Source organism: Eumetopias jubatus, unplaced genomic scaffold (genome assembly GCF_037043125.1).
Source record: "Eumetopias jubatus isolate StellerSeaLion01/CBP00866 unplaced genomic scaffold, mEumJub1_p1.0 scaffold_5, whole genome shotgun sequence".
NCBI lineage: Eukaryota > Metazoa > Chordata > Mammalia > Carnivora > Otariidae > Eumetopias > Eumetopias jubatus.
The window spans coordinates 44,627,679-44,652,370 of NW_028274811.1; the positions used below are offsets into that span (position 1 = coordinate 44,627,679).

Below are 24,692 nucleotides of genomic sequence, written 5' to 3' on the forward strand. Positions count from 1 at the left end.
AGGTCATGTCCATTAGTGTATGTCCTGTGAGTTAATAGAAGCGTTTTACACTAACCACCGTAGCTGGTATACCCTTCTTTTAGTTGCAGACATCCTGAGAGAACAAGGCATTTAATTAAATAAAGAATGAGCTAAAATAGCAATGTGAGAATAAGGAAAATAAACATTGAAGCCACACAATGCTAAACACGGATCAGCATTGCTATATTTGCAGATGAAATCAGCTAAAGGAAGGAAAGTGTAAACTTACAAGGCAATGCATGCACTGGAGAAAATGAGAACCTGTGGAAGGAAAAACCCAACAGTACCTTCCTTCAGGTCTTCCAGTTGGAAAGGACTGCTGACAGGGTGATCTGTCATTAACACTCCACCTCCTTTTAAGATGGTGTGCATTTACTATAGAACATCATTGGGAGCTATAGAGGGCGTATACTTGGTTGTGCAGAAACCATAAATATTAGGGATACTACTAAACAATGAACATTTGCAGATTTACAGCAGAAGAAATTTGTCCATTTTTCCCCTACAAATCTTCTTCTAAGATTTTATTTCTTTTTTGAGAGAGCGAGCGAGCATGTGCACAAGTAAGGGGAATGCAGGCAGAAGAGAAACAGGCTCCCTGCTGAACAAGGAGACCGACCTGGGACTCAATCCCAGGACCCCGAGATCATGACCTGAGCCGAAGGCAGACGCTTAACCGACTGAGCCACCCAGGCGCCCCTCCCCTACAAATCTTAATTGAGCATCTACCATATACTAAGTGCTGATCTAGGCACAGGGATATGACAGGAAACAAAACAGACCAAATGTCTTTTCTTATGGAGTTCATATTGTGGTTGGAGGAATATGAACATTAAAATAAACAGGTAAATTATAAGGTATAATAGAAAGAGATAAGTATGATAGAGAAAAATACAACAGAGAAGTCTACAAGGGTAGGAGTTAGGAATGGAGACTGCAGTTCTCAATCTGTTGGTTAAAAAACACCACACTAAGGTGACTTTTGAGCGAAGACTCAAGGGAGAGAACCATGCAAATATCAGGTGGAAAGCAAACCGCTTCCTCATTTGGATATAAATGTGCCGGGGGGAGAAAAGCATTTTTTCTACTCCTGGACTGTGCCTCTCAAGCAGCAGCATGCAGATGACAGAATAGTAGAAGGGAAATCAAAGCCAACAATTTGAAGAAAAAGAACATATTTTTATGTTGAAAAAAAATAGAGAAAAGTAAAGGATCAGAACACATAGATTTTTAAGATAAAACTGGAGGCGTTAAAAAAATTATATTTGACACCATAATTCCAGGCTACTCCCCCGGACACCAGGTGCACATGTTCAGTTTCTTCTGGCATGAAAAGTTGTCGTGTAAGAGTTAGACAAGTCCTCATCCCACTGCTGCAAAAGTCCTGTTAGGGTGATGGCTGGGTTCAGGGGAATTCAAGGTCACTAACATACCCTTGGGTTCATCCCATGTGCAAGACATCGGGGCTACAGCATGTGGGCTACCCTTCATCTCCCAAGTAGTCTGCATGGATTTCACACAGATCTAAGCTACACGAAATAGGTGGGGACATACATCAGTGAATGGAGTGGGAAGACTGTGACCCTCAGAACTACAAGCAAGCCATTTTTTTTTTTTTTTGAACTAGTGCAGCCTTGACTGATGGCAATGGAGGAAAAAGAAAGCCCATGAGCCAAATGATCCATACCCAAATGAAATCATGGGTCTGTCCTCTGTGGTCATGAGGAAACTGCCTAATTTCAGATACTTCATTCATTGAATGAGTTATGAACCAATCTAATACATGTAAACTCATAACATGGTACCTCTCCACCTATCATCTTATGAGACTAATGGTTTAGTATCTTTTTTTTTAAAGATTTTTTATTTATTTGACAGAGAGAGACACAGTGAGAGAGCGAACACAAGCAGGGGGAGTGGGAGAGGGAGAAGCCGGCTTCCCGCGGAGCAGGGAGCCCAATGCGGGGCTCAATCCCAGGACCCTGGGCTCATGACCTGAGCCAAAGGCAGACGCCCAACGACTGAGCCACCCAGGCGCCCCTGGTTTAGCATCTTTTAAAGAGAGATATTCATTGAAAAAAGGCCTGAATATAGGTAACTACTTTACTATTTATTATTATAGTTTTTAAATAAGCTGTACAATTAAAAATAATACAATTCTTAGTTCATATGAACCATGTTATGATTTCCAGTAATTTGGGACCCATTGATATGTGTGGTTCATTACAATGTTGTTTGAAAGAGATGATTCCATTTATTACACGAATGCTGTTTGAGGAAATTAATAGAAAAAATGTAAATGTTTGTTCTGGAGAGGTTTCATGCTATTAACTTCAAAGCACCGAAGCCTCCAGTGACCCTCTTGGACCTGAGCTGCAGATATGAGTGTGAATGACGCTGATTGTTCTGGTGTGGAAACATTTCATGAAGTCATTCTCAAAGTTCACCTGTGATGTCAAAGGTCAGCTGTAGCTGATAGCTCTTGAACATATTCCCACAATACTGAATTCATTGTTCAAATACACTTTTCAGGCCTGCTGGTTAGGAAAGCTAAAATTTAAACTTTAAATTTAAAATTGAAACATTTCCTAGGAATACACTGAATATTTTGAAAAGCTGCTTATAGCACTCACGAAGGATTTCTGCATCTTTGTTCTTGTTTTCTGGAACGATGTCCTCATGGATCAATCACATTCTTTAAGGGCTAAGTATATTTTCACAATTTCCATTTTTTTCCTACCCAAAGCACATGAGAATAATTTACATATAAATGAAGAAACATGCCACCCTTTTAAAATGTCATTTTCTTGACATACAGTCCAATGAATTGCCGCAATTTTAAGGCTTCAATAGATTCAAGGTTAAAGAAATGGCCTGTTACTTAAGAAAGAGTTTCCAAAGCACATGGGTTGCCTTGTTTTGTAGACAATGTTTCTTAAATATTTGGTTTAGGATATGACACCAGAGGCTTTGGCAATGGATACTCTGTAGAAATGTAAAGTTTAATAAATCCATGAAAATGAGACCCAGATGTGGTTTATGACTGACTCCCTGTTTTTAAACATATCCAGTATATCAAGTCTAAATGTAACAGAGAGCAGAAATCTATTCCTAGTGATAGGACAAGGTAAACTCAATTAATTTAAGCACTTTTTGTGTACTACTACTCTATGAAATGCTCATTGTAGGTCCTATGGGCTACACCAAGAAGAAAAACATACTGCCCTAAAGAACATGAACAGTCAGGCAGAGTAAAGCAGGTAAAAACCATTCATCTATTATTCATTCATTGAACAGATATATATTGAGCCCCTACTCTGGGTTAGACACTCTTTGGGTGATATCAAGATAAGTGAGATTTGATTCTTGTTCTTTTTTTTTTTTTTTTTTTTTAGATTTTATTCATTTATTTGAGAGAGAGAGAGGGAGAGAGAAACAGAGAGAGAGAGCGAGCAAAGGCAGGGTGAGGGGCAGAGGGAGAAGCAGACTCCCTGCTAAGAAGGGAGCCAGATGCGGGGCTGGATCCCGGGACCCCGGGATCATGGCCTGAACTGAAAGCAGACGCTTAACCAACTGAGCCAACCACGCACCCCTGGTTCTTGTTCTCTAGTGCTTTTCCTGGTTAGTAGGGAGGAGAGAGACAGGTAAACAGCTCATTATAACCCAGTAAGAATTACGTTAAAAATCACTAATGAAGCTCACAGGAGGAGCACCAGCAATAATCCAGTCCTCAGGTCTGGAGCCTGAAGGAAGTTAGTGGCATTTTGAAAGAATTACCAAAGGAGATAGATGTGAGGCTGGTTGGGGAAGGGTGATCCCAACAGATGAAGCCGACTGTACAAAGGTAGGAGAAATAAGCAGGAAATGGAGAACAATGAGGTCCTTGTTCGTAGAGGGAATCTTATGGGACATGGCAAACAGAGAGAGAGAGGGCCCGGTGAGAGACGCAGGCGCTGGGTTACTGGCAGGCGAAAGGCCCAGCTAAAGAGTCTGGATTCTTCTATCTTCAGTGCTCTGGGAAGCCGCGGAAAGATTTTATGCAAAAGATTTTGAAAAACATGACAGTGTAAGATTATACTATGATCCTCATTTACAAATTGAGGCAGACATTTTCAACTGGACCAATTTCCAGTTTTTCTTCTTCCTCTGACCCCATAGGGGACTTGTGCTTCCTTGTGTCCTTGAAGTTAACAAAGTCACACTGCTCTGAAAAATAAAATGATTCCTTTTTTTCTGGGTGGAAGTATTTAATTGCAACTGCTTGGACCTCTAACCCTTTCTTCTGTTGTGGGGACTGCAGACTCCCGTGGTTGGTATGGAAGTGGCGCTCTAATGGATCACATGAACCTGCTGGCCTGACAGCTCACCCGGATTCACAGTGGGATTGTTTGTGACCGGAGTATAACTTTGCCTGCTGTGACTAACACACTAACCCAAGGAATGGGGGTATTCTTATAATTAACAAGCTCTTAGCACTATTTTGTAATTTGTTCAAAACAAACAAGTTAAATATGTTCCTATTTAGAACGGCTCACCTGTCAAAAATGTTTCCTATACTGATACACCAAATCATTCCTGCCAGATTTTGGAAGTGGCAGTTAATAGAGCTTTTGTTTCTTTATTTACTTATGATTAGGTTTTATTTTAAAAATGCAGAGTACGGAGAAGAAGGTGTGCATTTTATTTTGATAACTTTTAGAAAGAAGCAGCACATTAGTAATATGGTATCAGTATTAAAACATTTTAGAAGAGTGGGTTAGCTCCTAAAAGTGAATATTGTACATGTTTGTATGCATCTTATTCTTTGTGCTTTCTGATGTTGCTTGCTTACTGTTTGCTTCCCATCACTGATTTGTCTCTGCCTCATATGTCAAAAAATGTTTAGAAACGTTGAAGGATGCAGAGGAAGCCAGAAGTCTTCTTTCTCAGGGATGCATCTAAATGTTTTCTATGAAAATGGGAAAATTCACTGAGAAGCCATTCTTTAGACATGCTTTTAAACCTTTTGTACCAGCAGGGATTTATTATTTAGTATGACAAAGGGGAAAATTGTTCATTCTTATGCTTATAGAATCAGATAATTTATCCCATTTAAAATGTGACATGGACTAGGTCTCAGGAGAGGAATACAGTATGTCCGTGTACTATACAAATAAGATATTTCTGAAAAGATGGTAGCGCTGGAAACACTTCCTGAAATGACAAGATATAAATTTGCCTGTAAAATCAGAATGCCTTAGCTAATCCTTTGGGATTTGGTCAGGATGATCCCCTGGGTAAGGAATCTGACCCTTTCGAATTGCATGAAAATTAGAAGACAAATGAAGATGTCATGGATGAAAATTCATTTCCAAATAAACCACTGGATGGAAATCATTAGGATGAAAGTTGTTTTTTTAAACTATGTTTTTTTTTTCCCTCTGTCACTCACGATTATCTCAGACATGTGCACTTTGCTTAAAGCATAAAATATCTAGTTAGGTTTGAGTCCTCATTTAGAAAAATCTCTTAGAGTGGTTTTGTTTTGTTTTGTTTTGTTTTTGAAAAATATTACTACTTTAAACAAAGAATCTTAACATGAACACGGATGTTAGTGGCCAAGGAAAGCATTTTATTTTGTATTTTCTGTGTACTAGGAAGGGAAAGAAAATCCATTTCTCGCTGCCTTACATGGTAACTGTATCTCCGGAGAGCTAAGTACTCAGGACAACAGGGCATATTACTGTGAGGCATTTTACACTTGGCTTAGCCATTTTATAAAATCACAGATAGTGATTAACCCAGAGGTTCTTTCTCATTTCCTTTTCAGTGGCGTTTAGCTATTGATAAATATTTAAATTGTGTGATCTGGTTGCCCAATTCAGAGAAAGGAGCTGTCAGTTTGCCAATTCCAAACTGTGTTACCAGAGGGCTCCTAGCTGGCATGGCCCCTCTGGGCACTGCCAGGTCGCCGAGGAAGTGGCCGAGTCGGGTGGCAGTAGGTGTCAGACATGCCGCTGAGCAGAACATCTCCGCAGCACTGAGAAGAGGAGAGGAGAGAAAGGCTGCCGCATGAAGGGCTTAGCTGAGACCCCAGAGGAATCTCAGAGTCAAAGAAATTTGAGGAGAAAAAGGTTTCACAACATTTCACTTCCCCAGGGCTGGAGCAGCACGACTTATTGATAGAGAAGCAAATAAAAGTCCCATTAGTTAACAGAACTCTCCAATAAAAATGAGATCCCTGGCAGCCCCAGCAGCCAGTTGGAAGATACCGGGCAACAGTCACTCAACTGAGATTTAGGGATATTGCTTAGGTGCAAGGGACGTCTAGCTGTGAGGGAATGACAGTAGGTGATGTCCACGGCAAAGTCATTACGTACCAGGCTTGGGCATGGCTGTTAGTGCTTTTTGGGCTCATTTAGCTCACTCCGTCTTCACAGCCACGCTCTGAGGGAAGTATTATAACTTGCCCCATTGTGCAGATGCAGAAAGAGAGGCACAGAAAAGTGAAGGAACTTGCCCAAGGTGATACACCTCCTACCAAGGAGAGCCACAATATAAACCTGAGAAGCCTACCTCTAGAACCCCCACTCTTAACCACCAAACTGTATCAGCTGTCAGTGAGGAAATTACAAAGCAGAAAATCCCCACAGTTTGCTTCCAAGAGGAGACACAAGTTATGTCCATGAAAAGATAATGATCATGAGATTACAGAAAATGACAGAGGCCCAGTGAGTGCCAAGACATAATCTAGTTGTTGAAATAGGGCCATAGGAAAGGAGGTAAGAAGAAGCAAAAAAAAAAAAAGAAACAACCCTTGAGAAGTGGATCCTTGAATTGGATGTGGGTAAGTAGGGAGTGCGTGGTGTGGAAAGAAGGGCCTGAGCTCAGATCCCAGCTCTGCCACGTGCAAGCTGTGTGTGCTTGAGTAAGTTACTTGGTTCTCTGTGCTTTAGTTTCCCTGTCTGAAGGATAATAAAACCTATTTCAAAGGATCTTCATGAAGATTAAGCAAGATTTGTTAAACACAGGTCTTAACATAGTACCTGGCACAGGGTGACCATTTAATATATTTATTTTTCTCCAGTTGAGGGTTGATGGGAAGAGGATTTCAGATGAGGAGGAAAGACTATGAAATAAACCTGTAAAAGCCAGAAATACAACTTCCATCAGCTCAGTTGAAGCTCCTCGATGGGTTATGTGACTGACTTGAGCTTAGAATTGAGAGAAAAACAGCCTTGGACATTCACCAGGGGGTCCCAAGGCTGAGAAGAACTGCATGTGGTCATTTTGACCAATAAGCATTAGGCATTAAGTGTAGGAAAAGACTTAGAGACACCTGGAAAAGGGAAACTTATTCTATTTGTGGTGATACAGTCTGGAGCCTGGAGAAAATGGAATGATTGACCAGAAGAGCAGAAAAATAGGGATTCATTCATTAATCAAAAAAAAAAAATTGTCTGATACCAAGCAGGTGCCAATCTCCAGCTGGCTGTTACGGTGTGCAATGAATGAAGTAGAGAAGGCTAGGAGCCCCCAGGAAACTCAATCTTGGGAGGGAGACAGATAAGAAAACACCACGCACAGTCCTATTTAAGAACCCAAACAAGAAGCAATGCACAAGCTGCGGGGGGTGGGGTGGGGTGCACAGAAACTTAGGCTACAACACAGGGGGTGGGGTAGGAAAGACTTCTTTTTTCTTTTCAGGTAACATCTTTTTTTTTTTTAATTCAAGTTAGTTAACATATAGCATATTATTAATTTCAGGAGTAGTATTTAGTGATTCATAGTTGCATATAACACCCAGTGCTCACCACATCACGTGCCCTCCTTAACACCCATCAACCAGGTACCCCATCCTCCCACCCACCCCTCCAGCAACCCTCAGTTTGTTCCCTATAGTTAAGCATCTCTTATGGTTTGCCTCCCTCTCTGTTATCCCTATCTTATTTTATTTTTCTTTCTCTTTCCCTAAGTTCATCTGTTTTGTTTCTTAAATTCCATACATAAGTGAAATTATATATTTGTCTTTCTCTGACTTATTTTGATGAGCATAATACACTCTAGTTCTATCCATGTTGTTGCAAATGGCAAGATTTCATTCCTGTTGACGGCTGAGTAATATTCCATTATATGTATGTATATCCCACATATGTATATATATGTTTGTGTGTGTATGAATACACACACACACACACACACACACACACATATCCATCCCACATCTTCTTTATCTATTCATTGGTCGATGGACATTTGGGCTCTTCCATATTTTGGCTATTATGGACATTGCAGCTATAAACACTAGGGTGCATGTGCCCCTTCAAATCACTATTTTTATATCCTGTGGATAAATACCTAGTAGTGCAATTGCTGGGTCGTAGGGTAGTTCTATTTTTCAGTTTTTGAGGAACCTCCATACCGTTTTCCAGAGTGGCTGCACCGGTTTGCATTCCCACCAACAGTGTAAGAGGGTTCCCCTTTCTCTGCATCCTCACCAACATCTGCTGTTTCCTGGGTTGTTAATTTTAGCCGTTCTGACTGGTGTGAGGTGGTATCTCACTGTGGTTTTGATTTGGATTTCCCTGATGCTGAGCGATGTTGAGTATTTTTTTCGTGTGTCTGTTGGCCATTTGGATGTCTTCTTTGGAGAAATCTCTGTTCGTGTCTTCTGCCCATTTCTTGACTGGAGATTTTTGTTCTTTGGGTGAGTTTGATAAGTTCTTTACAGATTTTGGATATTAGCCCTTTATCTGATATTCATTTTCAAATATCTTCTTCCATTCCATAGGTTGTCTTTTACTTTTGTGGACTGGAAAAGACTTTTAAGAAGAGACAGCCTGCCACTGAGTCTCACGGGGAGAGGCAGGTCTCACCAAGCAGCTGGAGGGAGGGTGGGGAAACACTGTGATCAGAGGGAACAGCACGGGCAGAAGGTGATAATGAAATAAGAGGACACATTTAAGGAGCTGTAAACACTTCTCATGGACAGGGTACAGGTGGGGTGCAGCACGCAAGGTTGAGAAATCATGTTCTAAAGACTCTGGAGACCCACAAAGGAAGATGTAGGAGAGGGATGGGATTGGGCTTTCCTCTTTAGAGAGGTCCCTATGGAAGGAGAATGGAGTAAGTGGTGAGACTAGAGGCCTGCACACTCTTTAGAAAGTGATTGCATGGAATGCAGGTGAGATATAGTTTCAGTGTCATGGGGTGACAAAGGGAGGGACTCAGTTGATGAACTGTGACATAAGCCTAATGAGAAAAGTTAGAGCACCACATTCTCCTTAGCTCAAGTAAAGATGGCCAAGTGTTGGGGAAAGGGAAGGCCCCAGACAGATGCTCAAGATGATGGATCACAGCCTCTGAACACTCGGTGCAGCTGCCCCTCTCTAGCACTCTCTCTCCTGTACCCCACACCACACTGTCCTTCTCTGCTCTCTGGGATACCTCCCCTCATCACATAATTGAGAAATGAAGTGGAGGGCAATGAGTACTAGAGAGATAGTCAGAATAACAAAGGGCAATAGAGAGAGAGAAGGAGATAAACAAAAAGAGACTTGAGGAGACAGGCAGTCCTTTTGCTAATGTCACCAAGAAAATGAAACATGAAAATAGATTTTATCTATAAACACAAACACATGCCTCCGTGTGTGGATTATCAATGATGTCCCCTCTGGGCCAGCATGATCTTTTCTAACAGATTAAGAAATGGAAGTATCAGAGGCTCGGATGGGTGGCATTTGGTCCCCTTTGAAAAATGGGTCATATTTTTATTTTTAGAGGAACATGGGGGAGAATGCCTTCTTGATCTTGGAAATGCAGTGGCTGCCCAGCACTCTCAGGATCACGTGAGTAGGGGACTTTCACAGGGCCAATAAGGCCCGGATGAGCTGGCCCTGCCCATCTGCTTAGCTTTATCTCCTACTTCCGCACCTACCTCCACTCAGGCTCTTTGACTTCCTTTATATTCACCACTCACCCCTTGTTCATTTACCATACCAGGCTCTCTCTCTTGTCTTTCTTCCCCTGGTTAATTCTTATTGATCCTTCAAATGACAGGATCCCTGGTTCCTCAGGGAACCCAGTCCTGATAGCCCTAATCAGGTCAAATACTACCTAATGGATTCTCTGAACCCTGTCTGCTTTTCTTCCAAAACATCTGCCCCAGGTCTAGTTTCATGTGCGTGTAAGTGACCCTGAAAGAGAGAGGGAGAGAGAGAGAGAGAGTGTGTGTGAGAGATGATTTGATTAATACTTCTCTGCCCCACTTGATTATAAATTCCATGTGGGCAGGAACCATGTTTGATTTTGCATACCATTTTACCCTTAATGTCTCAAATGAGTGCTAAATGGAAATGGGGGCATGGGGAGATAATGTCAGGATCAGATAAGAGGTTGAGGGAGCTGAAGCTGAAAAGTGGTGTCAAAGAGCAACTTAATCTATTGACCATTTTATCTACCCCATGTTCACACTATATTTCTCGTTTTCTGAGTGAGAAAATACAGCTATTCAAAGTTTTACTTAATTTTTTTTTAGTTTCCTAAAATCTTAAGACTACACACAAGAGCACTGCTGGGTAGTATACTTTTGTTACAATCCAAAGGCATGTGGGTGTTCATGAGTCCTATAATTGTTACATTACAGATTTTCTATATTAGCTGTCAACCTAACACAAAATTAAGTGCATATTGAAGGCGTATTAACTATTTTATGTAAAATCCTAACATTAGTTCCTTTAGGACAATCATTGAAAGTATGGCTCATTATTGAAAATCCATTCCTCAGTGTGTTTCTGTCTAACCACCACAAAAAGACTTGATTTAATGTCTGAAGCCAAATCCCTGCTTTCTTCTGGAATTATAAGAACTCTCAGTAAATCAGAGCATGGCCAATGTCCAACTGCTAAAAGTGGGTCCTACAAGTTACTCTTCTCAAGCTACCTACAGGAGATGGCCAACATGTAGTTCTTTGGTATCTCTCTAAGAAATGTAGAGATTTATAGGTAAAGAAGATAAGATTCAAATTAGTCAATTTTTTATTATAGATATAGTAAGCATGTAGAGAGCATACTTGTTAGAAAAGACGGTTAAAGCAAGAGATAAACTTAAATTGTGGAACTATCTGAGAATTTACCTTATTTATATATAACTCAACTTACCATGAGCAAGTTGGCTATATCAACCTTATACAGAAAAGTTTCTGGGACCCAGACTTTAAAGTCATTAGAGTTTGCGGAGTAAAAAACATTTTTATTTTTTGGGAAAAAATATCTAATTCCTCTAAGGCTTTGAGAAAAAAATCAGCTTTCGTTTATGTATTTCAACTTCAGCCAGGATAAATGGAACAGCTCCATTGGACATTCACTGAATAATAGTGGATGGTGGGAGCTAGGTTTCCAACTGTTGGGGTGGAAGGTTACAGATCAGCAAGGGGAAGAAGCTATAATAATCCATGTAGTAATGGATTAAAGTTGGAAACATCAGAATAAACTCATGCTTTTTTATCAACCTACCAATCTATCAATATAAAGATAGTTACATACAGACATATTTATAGATACATGTATACACTCAGGTTAGTATACACACATATATCCCCTTGCTCTGTCAGACAAGATGGCCGAGAGGCAATGACATGCAGTAGCAATGAGCATACCTAGCACCCAAATGTTGGTTTTTAATATCATTTTCCAATGAAGGAAACCAGAGATCCTTGGAGAAGTGGCTGAATCTCAGACTGGGAAAGAAAATATACAAGATGAGCCTGCATCTTATAATGGCAGAAAGTAAAAAAAATCACACACTGATGGGAATATGTCAAAGGGACCCAAGAGCCAACTGAAAGAACCCTCAATGGCTAAAGCTGGAACAATGTATGCAACAGCATATTACTGAATTATAACCTAAAGTAGAAAATCAATACCCATGGGCCCATACTAATACTCACAAATGATTAAGATAAATATATAAATGGAACAGAACAGATAACTCTATGGAGAAGAATTCTAAATATTTTATGTAGATATTCTGCCTTCAAGGAGGTTGAGCGTAACTCTCTCCCCCTTAAAGTGTAGACTGGTCATAATGACTTCTTTCTGGAGAGTACAGTATGAAAATAAAAAGAATAAGTCTACAGTGGAAAACATGACAAAAAAAAAAAAACACCTCAACTAGGTGATCAAGGTTAACATCAATAGCAGTAAGTCATTTTGATAGTGTGATGGAGATGGTACTTTACCCTCTGTGGTCTTCCTCCTCAAAATACATAACCCCAGGCAGTAACGAGAAAGAAAAACATCAGAAAATCCCAACTTTGAGGGATATTCTACAAAATACCTGACCAGTACTCCTCAAAACTGTCAAGGTGATCAAAAACAAAGAAAATCTGAGAAAATGTCAGGCAAGAGGACTCTAAGGAACCACGATAACTAAACATAATGTGTATTCTTTTCTTAGAATAGAGAAAGGATGTTGGGTAAAACTAAGGAAATACGACTCCAGTACAGACTTTGGTTAATAATACTATATTAATATTGATTCATCAATTATAACAAAAGTATCATACTCATGTAAGGTATTTACAACAATACAGGAACGTGGGAATGGGGTCCATGCACTCTCCTTGCAATTTTTCTATAAATCTAAAACTTTTAAAATAGGAAGTTTATTTTACAGAAAACCTACAAGGCTATACATTTACTTTACACTGGTAGAATTAAATAGTAAGATCTAATCTTACTGATATAAGCTGATATTTAATTCTCTTAAACAAAAAGCCATAGTATTCTTCATGTATTAACCTCTATGACCAATTGCTTTCTCCACATTTCTTTAGAAAACATTAGCTCAAGTTACACATCACCAATTCAAGCCAGGTTACAATGTTAGGGAACTGCTGAATATCTGACTCATTTAAAGAAGAGTTTACTAAAAGGCAGGAAACATTTACATGAGATATGCATTAGCTATACAAATATATCTTTCAAAGGGACAAAGAAGAGTCAAGAATGGTTTAGTGTTCTAAGACACAAAAAAACACAGCATAAACTAGGGAAGAAATGTGAAGTTTTAAATCAACCAGAAAAAAAGATAAATTTCATCAAACGGTTATCATTTACTCTTGTTTTTTGATCGTAGCAAACAATGCACATTTGCCCATCCCTACATCCTCACCTAGACCCACGCAAACTATATCTCAGGAAATGCTGCTTCTGTCCATGAAAGCAATCCACACCCATTCTGGGGTGAAATCTCTGTTATCACAGGGGCACTCACTAGTTACATTTCAGATTCGCAGCCACAAAGAACAACTCTCATCCAAGTACCAGTCCTTCAATTGCTGCATTGTGTTCTTTCTTCAACTGCAGTCCTTCAACCACTTTATATGTGACAAGGCGTGAGTTTGCTTCCATCCTTGTCACTCCTTGGAGTCATCTCTAATAGGTGTGCAGCCCCGAGGTGAGCACAATCCTCCAGCTGATGTATGAGTGATTCAGGGTCATGTGCACTCATTAGCTCTTTATTTTGGGTCATCTGAGTTCTAGGAAGGGAGCCCAGTTATTACATTATTACTTCAAAACTGGATGATAGATGCAAATACTACACCATCTGTGATTACTGTGAAGGAAGTTAGTACATTATTCTTTGGTTGTAAATATCATACTTGGCTGCCTGGAAGCCCTCCTATGATGACCCAGTCAGAGGCACTCTCAGATGACACACAGTCCATCCTTCCTTTACTCTAAAAAAAAAAAAAAAAAACCCAAAACCAAACTCCACCTTCTTGTTTGTTTGTTCTAGCTATATAGATACAAAATCAGAACCGAACGTAATGGTGGAAAGTGAGCACTCTTTAACCTCAGTGCTTAATTTATTAGTATTTTCTGAACATCTTCAAGTACATGTATTCCCAGGAGAAATATTATTGCCCGTCTCATAATGCTGTCATACAAAATTAACAATTTAAGGACACTCTAAAATTCAAGTGCCAAAGAATATATTTTTCTAGTTTTTTATAGAAAATATGCAAAATAATACAAATTTCATTTGTATATTGTGAAAACTGTGTTGGAACAAAATGATTTAATGCAGATGATAGCTTTCTTTGAAATGCACTTAAAGTCCTGTTATTGATCCATCTGATTCAATTCCATCAATTCTATTGACCAAGATAGAGATATTTTAAACATTAATGCTTTCAGGAATATACAACACTAATAAATATGCCAAAAATGAAAAATATCCAAGAAAAAAATAAGTAGTGAATGCCAGCTAAATTTTCAACTGAAATAAGTAAGCTACTCAGTGATATTATTGGTATCTTTAATCTAGAAAGAAGAATCACATTAGTCTTAGAAGTTTATTTATAGCGGACTTAGATTAACTAATACAAGTAACAGCTATAGAATTTGTAGATCGGTATCAGAGGACAAGAAAAACATATTAATCAAGTAGACATGTTAACAAAATAAGAGATTAGCCAGGATTACATTTGAATAAATTAGCAGAGGAAAAAGATATCCATAAAAATAGCTAGTTTTAGGTTCCTTACAAGAAAATGGTCTGTTTTGCAGACTAATTCACACAAATGTCCAAGAAATAAGTACTCAATTCTACTCTTCAAATATACTGTAGCATATATGAAACAACAATTTGCTCCTCCCTAAAGAATTTTGATTTGAGATTTTTTTTAAGTAATGTGGGAATGAAGGAGAGGCTCTTCCATGCTAGACAGAAGGTTCCTACACACAACATTTTGTTGAGGCAAAGCACAATGCAAAAGGCACCAGGAACCTTAATTTAAGAACAATAGACATGAGGGGTGCCTGGGTGGTTGGTCGTTAAGCATCTGCCTTCAGCTCAGGTCATGATCCCAGGGTCCTAGGATCGAGCCCCACATCGGGCTCCCTGCTCAGCGGGAAGCCTGCTTCTCCCTCTCCCACTCCCCCTGCTTGTGTTCCCTCTCTCGCTGTGTCACCCTCTGTCAAATAAATAAATAAAATATTAAAAAAAAAAAGAATAATAGACACGAAAGGGGCACCTGGATGGCTCAGACAGGTAAGCATCCGACTCCTTATTTCAGTTCAGGTCATGATCTCAGTGTCATGAGATGGGGCCCCGGGGTGGGATTCCTCGTTGAGCCGGGAGTCTGCTTAAGATTCTCTCTCTCCAAGGGGAACCCTCCTACAATGTTGGTGGGAATGCAGGTTGGTGCAACCACTCTGGAAAACAGTATGGAGGTTCCTCAAACAGTTGAAAATAGAGCTACCATACGATCCAGCAATTGCACTACTGGGTATTTACCCCAAAGCTACAAATGTAGGGATCTGAAGGGGTACGTGCACCCCAATGTTTATAGCAGCAATGTCCACAATAGCCAAACTGTGGAAAGAGCCAAGATGTCCCTCGACAGATGAATGGATAAAGAAGATGTGGTATATATACACAGTGGAATATGATGCAGCCATCCAAAGGAATGAGATCTTGCCATTTGCAACGACGTGGATGGAAGTGGAGGGTGTTATGCTGAGTGAAATAAGCCCATCAGAGAAAGACATGTATCATATGACCTCGCTGATATGAGGAATTCTTAATCTCAGGAAACAAACTGAGGGTTGCTGGAGTGGTAGGGGGGTGGGAGGGATGGGGTGGCTGGGTGATAGACATTGGGGAGGGTATGTGCTATGGTGAGCGCTGTGAATTGTGCAAGACTGTTGAATCACAGATCTGTATTTCTGAAACAAATAAGGCAATATATGTTAAGAAAAAAAAAAAGAAGAAGATAGCAGGAGAGGAAGATTGAAGGGGAGGAAATCGGAGGGGGAGATGAACCATGAGAGACGATGGTCTCTGAAAAACAAACTGGGGGTTCTAGAGGGGAGGGGGTGGGGGGATGGGTTAGCCTGATGATGGGTATTAAAGGGGGCACGTTCTGCGTGGAGCACTGGGTGTTATGCACAAACAATGAATCATGGAACACTACACCCAAAACTAATGATGTAATGTATGGGGGTGATTAACATAACAATAAAAAATTAAAAAAATTCTCTCTCTCTCCCTCTCCCTCTGCTCCTCCTCCTGCCCATGCTCTCTCTCTCTAAAATTAATAAATAAATCTTTAAAAAAAGAAAGAAAAATAGGCACGAGGCTGATGTGCTGGTTGCTTCCTGAACACTGTACTCAGCAGTTCTGGGGCACTTAGTGATGAATAGGTGTGAAGAACAGGGTTCTGAGAAGCCATTTCCTTGGAAATGAAACCTTCCCCCCCCCCTTTTATCTTTTGCCTGTCTCGACTGAAGCTCTGAAGAAACCAAGGCTACAGAAGGTGTGGGAAAATATGCAACTCAGATTACCCAAAGGAGACACTCATGACGAGTCTAAATGAAAATAGATTCTGAGGAAAGGTGGGGTGTGGGGTGGGGTCACCATAATCTTCAAAATTCTTCTGATGTGTATTGCTTTCAAAGCAGTGGATTTTCTCAAGGTAAAGCTGTGTGATACACTTTGTCTATACACTCCTCTCCAGGCTGCCTGTCATTTTATAATCATTTTCCTGATTTCCACTATGCTTACCATATGAATTTATGCCTGAAACATTTCAAGCACAGGGAAGCAATCTTGTGAATTGGCAAGAACTGACAGATCCCACTGGCCTCGCTCAGAAGTTTGACTTCAACATTCTTACACAACAAAAGTCCACAGACTCCAGAACATTTGCCTCTCAGCTGTAGATCTCCTTAAAAGTCACACCAGGCTGCACCACTGTATACTACTTTTGCCATTACAAATGGAACAGGAGTCCCGATTCCAAAACCCGGCTATGATAGGCCATGAGAGGCAAGAGTGTGGGAGTGTTTCTAACTCCAAGATAGTCACTTGGAAAGACAGAACTTTATATATATATAACAAACATATTTTTATTCAGATTGTCCTTTTATGAATATCTCAATATTTGCAATGGTATTTAATGAAATTTTAAAGTCTTATGTATGGAAGTTCTTTCGATCATTAACTGACAACAGCTTCTGCAATTTTCAAACAGCTTTCAAATATACTACAACATTCATAGAAACTTGTGGGGAACGAAAAGGGCGGGAGGGGAAGTAAAATGCATCAAACACCTTATGTATATCAGGTGCTATGATTTTTATATAACTCATTCTTCTTTATGTGCTTCCACAGGACAAATTTCCCTCCAATCGGTATCAGAAGTAGGGGTGCTTCCTCTGAGCCACTGAGTTGCTTATATCTAGGGACACTGGGATTTGTATGTAAGCTTCCCGATTTACACTAGCTTCTAGAAAGCTTAAGGAAAACTTTTACTTTTTTATTTTTTAGAGAGAACTTTATATTTCATCTGGTATACCTGTAAACTTCATGGACTGCTAAAGGCTTAGAAGCTGGAGGGTTCTCTGTTTCCCTTGAGATTTAGACAAAATCAGTTTGGACTTCCCAATTTCATGACCAGTAAGAGTCCCAAAACTCAGCCTTTGATCTGTGATAACCTCCTAGGGGCAGGGCTCAATGACCTCTCTTGCTAATCTAAAATGATTCCTTTTAGATTTGCAAACCATGACCACCACCAGAAGCACTGACTTTTACTCAGGAAGGCTTGAAGCGAGACATACATACATTGGTGGTCTTTTTTTTTTTTCCCTTCTCTCTCTCTCTCTCTCTCTCTCCCCCCCTCGTTGCTGGGGAGGGCTGTTTATGGACAGAGTGCACATAGTTCTCAGCCTTCCTTAGGCTTCCCGTCTCCCTCACCCGTCTTATCTCCCTTCCTCATCTCCACCACTCTACTTGGCTCTGTAGGACCAAAGTCCCCCTCTCTTACACAGAGTGGCTTGTACCTTCATTTCACCTGAGCACCTACCCATGACCAAATTCTCAGGGGACTCTCTTTCTCCCTGAAGGGCATCTTCAAAGTATCTCTTCCAGTGCAGGCATTTCTCTTCCCCAAGGTTTTGGTGCCCTTTGTTCAGGTGATATAAGTGTCTTCACCGCATTACATATGTGTGTAAGTATTAACATTACGCCTTGTTTACTTTGGCTCTCCCATCACTCTTCCCTATAAATCATAGTTATATATCTTTGCTGGCTGTCTTAAATGCTGCCTGGAACAAGGCAAGGTTTAAACAAACAAATAAATAATAACTTATCTCACTGAATCCTGACAACAAATCTGGGTGATTGGTACTGTCGTTGGATTTTTCTTTTATGAATGAGGAAAGCGATGCTCATGAAAGTCGGGTAATTTGCTCAAAATCAATCCGTCAACATCTGACTTCAATCTGAACTTAGCTCAGATTGAAGCATGGGCTCCTTCCTTGCATCATACAACTATCTGCTAAGAGAGATGGGTATGAGACCTCTCAAATGCTTTGTCACAATACACGTGCTATTTCTTCTTCGTCCCCACCTCTCCACTCTCAGATTCTGATACTCCTTGTTACTAGGAGGGGAAGATGAGGGCCGGATGGTTTTTTGCACACTCTTGCAGGCATTTCTGGTACTATACAACTATCTCCTTCTAAAACACCTTCTCCAACCCTCACCATGCCCATCACTTAGAGAAAGACAGGTCTAGATCCTTAAAATGTTGAAATTTGAGTTAACTTTCCAGGATATGATCTTACTGAAAAATACATAAATACATAAAGTAGTTCTTGATGTTCTTTCACAATAAAACATGAGTAAGTCCTTATTCTAATGGGCAAAGGGATTTCAAGTTTTTAATTATCATTTATCTAGTAGATATGGTTGAGGTTTTAAGTAAAATATGAAAAATATATCACACTCTACCCATTTCAAAGTCTCAACTGACAAATTATTTTTCATATAAGATGCCAATATTTTTTATTTCAAATATCAATATTTTTCTTGAGATGTCACTTAATGTTTACTTTTGACCACAACTAAAATCAAAACGAGAGCAACATCAGAAACTAAAGAAGAACAACAAAAATTTAAGATGATATTGAGCACTTCAGAGTCAAGAATCTGGCAGATCCTGTTAACTGAGCACCTACTTCTTGAGGAGAACTGTAGGAAGCATTTTACGTACAGTATCTCCTTTAATCCTTACAGCGATATGATGAGGTAGGGTTATTAGCCATATTTTCTGGATGAGGAAAAAAGAGATACAAGTAAGTTATACAAGATCATAAGTTGCTCAAGATCATAAAGCTCCTCAGTGGCAGAACAAGGATGCAACTATGGTTGTCTAACTCCAAAACCCACACATTACTGTCTCTCAGTGTTTAGTATGCTCACTATGCATGATGTGGCCAAGTTTGTGAAAAAGACAAGAGATATATAAAACATAGATATTTTAGTTTAGCCCTAAAACTTGTGTCAATTACGGAACCTCACCAGTCAGCAGATAGTCAGACACTAAATTGTGCGGTCTTCTTCATGCTAATGGCACTTTGGAGAAGTGACCTATCTGAAGTCAAAGAAGGTTTCATGGAAGAGATGAACTGGTGGGAATAAGGGGACCTTGAAGGGTAGAGGCAGACTTTTGACAGGCAGGGCGGGGGGCCGAGCGTCCCCTGTGAGGCAATCAGATGGGTTTCTTTGGGAACGCTGAGGAGACTGACATTATTAAAGAAGAGGAATTTGGTTCCAGAATCATGAGAATTAAAGATAGACTGGGCGAGACACAATTACAGAGAGCTTTGAAGGACAAGCAGAAAAAAAAATCCACGTGTTAAAAGCCTTCACTCGTTCCCCACAGATCTAGTACATGGGCCAGGGAAAATAAAGAGAACAGAGTAACACAGGAAGCGCTGAAGAGTTCTGTCTGTAGTCCTGCAGCAATCGCTATCAGAAGCCTGCCTGTCCGTATCCCTCTGGCATACCATCCCGATGGAATCTTAGTCTAAGCATGGGCAATTCTCCATGTAAGGTTTGGCCTGTGTGCAGGCCGGGATGGACATGCCAGGAATTGATTCATAGAAGTAGCCATGGGCCCGGTGAAGATGGAAGTTGGATGACAAATTCTCCAGTGTCCTCATTTCTTAGGCAGGACAATTCTGAAGCAAGTTCTACATCATCTCCCAAAGATCCTAATAGGATTGAATCCAGTTGCCTATCTCAGTTACCCGAGCATTAATGTGCCCAGCATGGGCCTTTTTCTTTCCTTTCCTGTCTCAGTTCTCCACTCCCCCACTAGTTTTTCCTCAGATCACCTCCTGAATAAGTGATTTGTACTTGCATCCTGCTCTTGGGGCTTGCTGCTGAGGCAACCCAACCCAGTACTGATACACAACAGCTCTAGTAATGACCAACCGTGGAAGAGCATCAGTATGCCAGACACCCTTCTAAGCACTTTACATATGGCACAACATCTCATCCTACCAACAGCCTCTGAGGTACACACTACTATTGCTTCCATTTTACAGATAAGGAAACTGAGGTGGAGGGAGGTTGACCAACCTTCCCAGGGTCCCACAGCCAGGAAGCTTGGATCCAGGTTTGAATAAGGCACTCTGGATCTTAGCGCTCTTAACCACTAAGTCAGCTGCCTCTCTGTAAGTGGATATAAACTACTGTAGAGCAGCACAAATTATGCTCTGGGAAGTACAAGAGTCTCCAAAAGAATAGAAGGGCGGCTTCACTCTACTTAGAATTCAGGGAAGGCCGAGCAAACCAAATTCTGATGGATTAGAGTGTTTGCCATGGCAAAAGGCAAGAGGGTGGGAGTGCCTTCCAAGAGGAGGTCCATCACACAGCAGGGCAATGTTTTCTGACACCACGGAGCCCCATCAAGGGTGCTAGCAAAGGGTAGAGGGAGTCATGGCGGGGGGCTGTTGATTAGCCAGGCTCCAGCTTCCCCAGCCCTTCTTCAAAAGTGCAGCATTTAGGGCGCCTGGGTGGCTCAGTTGGTTAAGCGACTGCCTTCGGCTCAGGTCATGATCCTGGAGTCCCGGGATCGAGTCCCGCATCGGGCTCCCTGCTGAGCAGGGAGTCTGCTTCTCCCTCTGACCCTCCTCCCTCTCATGCTCTATCTCATTCTCTCTCTCAAATAAATAAATAAAATCTTTCAAAAAAAGTGCAGCATTTATGCAAAGCTGCTCCTCAACACCTGTCAGATCTCTATTAGGTCACTGCCAGAGCTTTTATTTGACGGAAGTGTTCTGTGACTTAAAAATACACGTTTGTAACCTCTATGCTAAAGAATGTATATACTTAAAAACTCATATATAGGATTATGTACTGTGGAATAATGAGGGGAATAACACTAATACTAATGGTGGCTAGCATTTATGCATGAAGTTAGAAACGTAGAGGCCAGAGGAGGCAAGGCCTTATGCTTGCTGCCTGTATGCAACACAGAGCCAATACATTTTTGAGGCGAGAGAATATATACAAAGGAGATGATTCTTTTAGAGTGTGATTCAATAGTGCAAGAGGGATGAGAAGAGAAGAGCCACAGGTGGAGGCTGGTTTGTATCTGAGAGCTGTACCCTGTCTTTTGGGGAAAAAAAAAACAATTAAAATGTAACATAAGTGTTATAAATGAAGAAACAGAATATGCCATAAATGAAGAAAGGGACCAGCTGCAGAAGTAATTTACACAATTTTGACTGGCCAGAAAGATAAAACATAGATCTCTTCAAGAAAAGAAAGACTGCTATAAATAAAAGCAAAAGAACTGGTTATTAGTTTTAAAGAAATAATTAGTGTCTTAGATAAGGAGGTGATTTGGAGCAATAGCATGTGGATTTTGCAGGTCAACACAATTCAGCAGGATGGCTGTCTTTGCAAACGCAGTTCAATTCTCCCAAGTATCAGAAATTTAGATGTGCGGGAATTATTCATGCTCAAGATGACAGTTTTTATAGACATTTTACTTATCCAAACACATGGGCTATTTGCTGGAAAATAAAAATAAAATAATCTTGAGAGCACAAAATTCCAGGCACACAAATTTGGAAATGTAATTTTGCACTCTAAAGCACTGACTGAGTCCTTACTAGATGCCAGGCACTGTGCTAGGAACTGAGAATCTAATGATGAAGGACATGAGTAAGACAACCCCTAAAGGCAAAATTCATCCCGCATGAAGCAGGAGCTGATTCAAAACTGGAGAGCATAGCAACTTCCCAAAGGTAGGTGATTCTTGCAGAGATTAGAGAGATGAGGAGGAATGCATTCTTCCCCATAATTCAAACTCAACCCAAGGCGTTGTCTTTGGTATATGCCGAAAAGTTCCAAGAACGTGACACACCAAAGAAGCAGTTTTGTCCTCCGAGCAATCTAGAGCTATGGGCAGTCCTAGGCTGGAGGAGCCTGTAACTGAGCAACCAGATTACCCTCGGCCACCCGGCTACCCTCTCAGAGCCTTGTCTCCTGATCTGGGCGATAACAGTAGCTGCCATTAATTGGTTACTTACTGAGTGGCAGGTGCCCTTCCAAGCACGTGACAGGTTTTCTCATCTAATCTTCACAGCAACCCTATGAAGTGAGAACTATTTATTGCCCCCAGTTGACAAGAGGCGAAACTGAAGTACAGAGAGGTTAGATAACTTACCAGAGCGTGTACCCTTGGTAAATGGATAGCACACCCTCAGGCACGAATTTTGGGAGCCTCTTTCCAAAATCAGATAGTTATATGAAAAGCTTAGTCCACACATGGCATTATAGAACCTTTTAAATGTGATGTTATCTTTATTATATGTGTAGCAGAAGTTTGCTTGTTTCATCTCAAAACATGGCACAATAGTGCTATTTGAATAATGCAAAAAATGAATTACATAATATTCCAACCATGTAATTTTTATTACTCATCCTTTTCTTTGCACAGATGCATTTACTGAGGAAAACTTTACATCACACCTACTGGGTGGGACACTGGGCCGAGTGCTGGGGCTACGAAGTGGACAAAGTAGTCGAGGTAGCTACTCATGAACAGAATGCAGTGTGACGGGTTACTATGAAGTCTCAAAGGTTAGCCCGGTCACAGAGAGTTCCTTGAAGGAAAAGGATGTGCGGAGAAGGCTTCACAGAACGTGGTCATCCTTTAACATGGTGACATCCTGATCTGCCTTAACATTCAACCTCTCTTAAGAATCAAACCTGTGCGGATTACTTTCTAGAAAATGGGACTCTTCAACAAGTATTTCCTTCTTTTAGAACTCAAATGCTCAGGATTCCACGCCTGCTTATGACGTGAGAGGTCTCCTCCACTACCCTCGACGCTGTGGGTTTCAATGTGCCCGCTCTCCACTGCTGGCTTTCCTTTCTCCTCTAAAACAGCAAGGGTCTCCCCGTAATTATGTAAATCATTTGTTTTAAATTTACTGAGCAAAGACGTATACACAAACAAGCCGACAACAAGGTTTCTGATACTGAGAACTTCATTCCCTGTTATTTTTTAAGACCAGATGGGAGCTAGCCTAGGGAAGAGGCTGAGATCTCTGGCCGAGAGTGGGGAAGACATAAAAGACACATACGCGGTATATGAGATGTATTTTCTCAGCTACTGTGACTATCAGCATTAATGGGCATCAGATTGCCATTTGACCCATGAACAAGGCTGATCTTTAAAGTACAGTTTTGTGAGGAAGGAAATAAGCCAAATACCTAAGGCTGAGAGACTAAGGGTTTTTCACAGGAGGGGCCAAATACTTCAGAAGGGCCTCAAGGTTAGGTCTCCGTGGAGTTTGCTGATCACTGTACTATTTCTCAGCATTCCCTTCAAAGGACAGTTAAGCCTCAACAATATAGAAATGAGTAAATTAATGAGGTAAGATATAGACTCTTAGGTTTTTAGAGCACCACTAGCAATCATTTAGTTCAACCTCCTCACCTTCAGATTTAAAAAAGGAAAACGTGACAACTCCAAGGAAGGGAATCACAAAGTTCCCTTGTAAGTGAGTAGGACTGCTTGGGACCCTATTTAGATGTTTAGAGCTTCAGCAGAAATCCCACAAAGAAAGCCCAAAGTAATTATGAGCACTGAACACCAAGAACATTAAAGAGGAAGATGTGCTGACCTCAGGGAAAGTGCTGATGATCAGAAAAGATGAAAGGAATTCATAATATCTCCTCAACTCACTATATACTATAGGGTTTATAATTAACCTATAAGGTATTTTAGAAGTTCCTTTAATTTGCATCTTATATTTGACATTCTTCCCCTTGAGATATCATGGAAACATAAAAGATAATGTAAATTTATAAATATTTAAAATAGGTTATGCCAGTTCTGGTTGAAGTCATAGTAGGTTTTCTCATTTTCAGTAAGTTTCTCAGAGATGGGTGACACTTGCAAGCCAACTTCAGAAGGGTTTTGCAGAAATCTTTGTAAAAGCAGGTTATATATATATATATGGATTTGTGACATTCCAACATAAACCACAGAAAGGTTCTTATTAAAAAAGTGAACAAAGCTGAATCACTTTGCCTTCTCTTCCCACTGTGATTTTTATTCATTTGAAGATAAAATTCAAAGCAAACATCTTAGAGCTTCTGTTTGTCACCCAAGAGTTATTTCCAGGAAGCTTAGGAAATCTACATTTCCAAAATTAGGTCATGACACTGTCACAGCAATCTACTTAATATGTTCTTAAAAAGGCCTCCTCCACTACCAAATAGAGAACCCTAACGGTAAAGTCAATTCCGCATTCTTTGGAATCCCCAAAAATATAATCAACAGGAGAAATTCTAATGACAAAACAGCTTCTTAA

At 40.4% G+C, this 24,692-nt stretch overlaps 1 protein-coding gene across 2 annotated transcripts in view; it reads right to left on the reverse strand.

Annotated features, from left to right (window-relative positions):
- Nucleotides 1–24,692, reverse strand: part of PDE4D (phosphodiesterase 4D) — a 746,399-nt gene that overhangs the window by 525,770 nt on the left and 195,937 nt on the right. The gene's annotated exons all lie outside the window — the stretch shown is intronic.